This window comes from Dasypus novemcinctus, chromosome 4 (assembly GCF_030445035.2).
Source record: "Dasypus novemcinctus isolate mDasNov1 chromosome 4, mDasNov1.1.hap2, whole genome shotgun sequence".
NCBI classification, from domain to species: Eukaryota; Metazoa; Chordata; class Mammalia; order Cingulata; family Dasypodidae; genus Dasypus; species Dasypus novemcinctus.
Window position 1 is genome coordinate 56428341 of NC_080676.1, and position 3727 is coordinate 56432067.

The window sequence follows — 3727 nt, forward strand, 5'->3', positions numbered from 1 at the left end:
CTTGCTATCTGCTCTCTGTGTCCATTTGCTTGTGTGTTCTTCTGTGTTCTGTTCGTCTTCTCTTTAGGCAGCACTGGGAACCAATCTCGGAACATTCCAGAGTGGGAGAGAGGCATTCAATCTCTTGCACCCCCTCTGCTCCCTGGTCTGCTGTGTCTCTTATTGTCTCTAATCTATGTCTCTTTTTGTTGCATCATCTTGCTGCACCAGCTTTCTGCGGGGCCAGCACTCCTGTGTAGGCCAGTACTCCTGCACGGGTCAGGTCTCCGCTTGGGCCAGCTCACCATGCAGGCCAGTTTGCTTTCACCAGGAGGCCCTGGAAGTCAAACCCTGGACCTCCTATATGATGGATGGGAGCACAATTACTTGAGTTACATCTTCTTCCTGCTTCCATTATATTTTTAATCTCTCCTTTTGTGTCTTTCATCCCCATGATTTCTGTTGTTTCTTTTATATGTTCAAATACTTCTTTAAACACACGTTTTCTTTTTAATATCCTTTAGCCCTTAATCCATATTTTCCTACATTTCCTTGAATTGATTTAGAAGTTCTGTTTAAACTTCTTTGAGTAGTTGCTCCAAATTCTGTGTCCCTCTGTAATTTCACTTTGTCCCTTGACTGAGCCATATCTTCCTGTGTTTTAGTATGGCTTGTGATTTTTTTTTCTTATTTAGTTGTGTCACTGTCTTTTTTGTTGTTGTTGCATTGTCTTACCACTCAGGGGCCTGTGCCTCTCCATACTGCATAGGTCTGGGATGTCTTTTTTTTTCTTCTTTTGTTACCAGGAGGTCTCAGCGATTGAACTTGGGTCCTCCATATGTTAAACAGGAACTCAGTTGTTTGAGCCACAGCCAGCTCCCTGTCTTGTGATTTTTTGCTGATGTCTAGGTATCTGATTATCCTGATGAGCTAACTCTGAAGGATTGTTTCTTCCTCTAGTTTAAGATTTTAGTGCTGATTGACTTTGTGTTAAGGCTCTTCTTCAATGCTTGGTCCAACTTATTCTAGACCTTTAGAATAGGTTGTGTTTAACTGACCTGATTTTCTCAACTCTTCTTTATCTTATTTTTGCCCTGGATATGTGGCACAATTTTTAATATTGCACTTTGTTGTGTGTAATTGTTCCTTTGTTTCTTCTCTGGAGTCTTTATTAATTAATTAATTAATTTGGTACTTGGGCCAGGGATTCAACCCAGGACATCATATGTGGGAAGCCAACACTCAACCACTGAGCCACATTGGCTCCCCTGAGTTGTTTTTTTTCATTTTTTTTTTTTTTTTTCTTCTAGTAGGCATAGGAACCAAGCCCAGGATCTTCCACATGGGAAACAGGCATTCAATTGCTTGAACCACATATGCGCCCTCTTTTTTTTTTTAATATTTAGAATTTTTAAAGAAGCTTTAAATTACATGAATGTTACATAAAAAATATAGGAAATTCCCATATCCCCCCACCCCTTTCCCCTCCCACACTTTCCCCCATCAACAACATCTTTCATTAGTGTGATGTATTTGTACAATTGATGAGCACATGTTGAAGCACTGTACTAACCATAGTCTAGAGTTTGCATTATAGTTTACTCTTCGTACCACAAAATTTTATGGATTTTTACAAAACATGTAATGGTCTGTCTCTATCATTGCAATGTTCCAAAAATGCCTCATGTTACACCTATTCTTCCCTCAGAACCTCTGGTGGCCACTGCTTTTATATCAGTGACATAAGTTCTTCCATTGCTAGAACAATAATAAATCTATTTTATTTCATAGCTGCATTCACCCCTTATGCTTGTTCATTTCTCAGTCTTGAAGATTTGTGGATGGTGATGCCTACTGTTTCTGATTTCCTTCTCTGGGAATCTTGAACTCTTCTGTTTTTCTATTTTTAAATTTTTAACTGTTTTGAAATATGATAGAATCTGGGACATTGTATGTGGGAAGCCAGTGTTCAACCACTGAGCCACATCGGCTTCCCTGAGTTTTGTTTTGTTTTTCACTTGTTGTTTTTGTTTTTTGTTTGTTTTTTAAGGAGGTACCAGGAAAAGAACCCAGGATCTTCCATGTGGGAGGAGGGTGCTCAACTGCTTGAGCCATATCCAGTCCCTGTTCTATTTATTTTGTGTGCAGACTTTTCTGCCCAGATTCTACGATTTGTTTACATTCTCTCCCTCACCCAGTGCCTCCCTTTCCTCACACTTTTCAGTTCTGGGACCCTCCAGTCTAACAGTAGTTCATTTTAACTGCCCCCCTTTTTTCTCAGTGAGTCTTTCCTGCTGCTGCTTTCTTCCTCGGTAGGATATCATGTCCTGGGGAGTCAGATGGTGTTCATCCAGAAAGGTGGGTTACTCTAGAAAAGTCCTTTTGCCTTTAGGTTGTTCAGCCAACCGAAACTGAATTGACTGAGCTCACCACTTACCAGTTGCAGTTCTATCTTGCTCTCTCTCTCTTTTTTCCCCTTTTCCCTGGGGAACTTTTTATATGCACACTATTCAGCAGCTTCTGTTCTGCCTTGTGTCTCCATGGATTTGGGTCCCCAGGACTGGATGTGTGTGGGGTTCTAACTTGTTGCTGTGGGTAGCTCTATATTCTCTGTCCCTAGTTTCTGCCTCTAAGCAACTCCCAAGCTGCATGGGACCAAGTGAGGGGATGGAAGCTGACCATCAGTCTGGGATGGGAATTTCCTGCCTGATATTTTTCTTTTTTTTTTTTTTTTTTTGATTCACTATTTGTGGAGTCCTTTTCCAGTCTTTGCCATCCTCCAGCATTCTAAGCAAGCAGGATTTGTCCTTGTATTTGCTGATTCTCTGGGGAGGTTTTTTCAGGGATGTCTTATGTCACCATGTTGGTGACATCACTCTGTTTAACTTTTTGAGTAGTTCTAGACTGTCTTCCATGGTGGCTGCACCATTTTCCATTCCCCCCAGCACCTATAATTTTCTGTTTTTAAAGTAATAGACATTCCAGTGAGTGTGTGGTGGCATCTCATTGTGGTTTTGATTTACATTTTACTAATAGCTAATGATGTTGAACATCTTATTATGTATTTATTGGCCATTTGTATATCTTCTTTGGAAAAATGCTTATTTATGTCATTCGCCCATTTTTAAATTGGGCTATTTGTCTTTTTGCTGTGAGTTCTCATCAATTCCTTTTGTTATGATTAGTTCCTAGGTGGACAGGGAGAAGCTACAGAACTGGGCTTGTGAGATAGAAGGAGAGGCCAGCTTGTGACTTCACGTTAGGAGGTGCCTTCCTCACTCTGTATATGAGCCAAGCGGTAGCTTTCCATGGTTGCTCCTGGAAGCTCTTTCATAATCTGCTGGTGAACCAGTCTTGTGATGAAGCTGACAATGATGGAAAGAATATAAGAATTTGATGACGTTGGCAAACCACTGAGCCAACCAACCCTGAAAACTCAACCTGGGCTTTGTCATTATATGAGGGGATTCTGATGAACATTTAAGTCAGTTTGTGTGGAATTGTCTGCAGCTGATAATGTACTAACTGTTTCACAAGTACGGTGATATTCTAGGACCAGGTGAAGTGTTCAGGGAAAGCTTTTGAAAGAGAGATCATTTGAATGGTGTCTTTACGGATAGATGTAAAACATGGAAGAAAAACTGCAAGCAAATGTGTGGAGGCAGGAAAAGGAGGGGGACCAAAGTGGGCTTTGTTGAACCTTCCCTCAGTAGTACGGGGCAAGACAAGGAAGGAGTAGAAAAAGCCC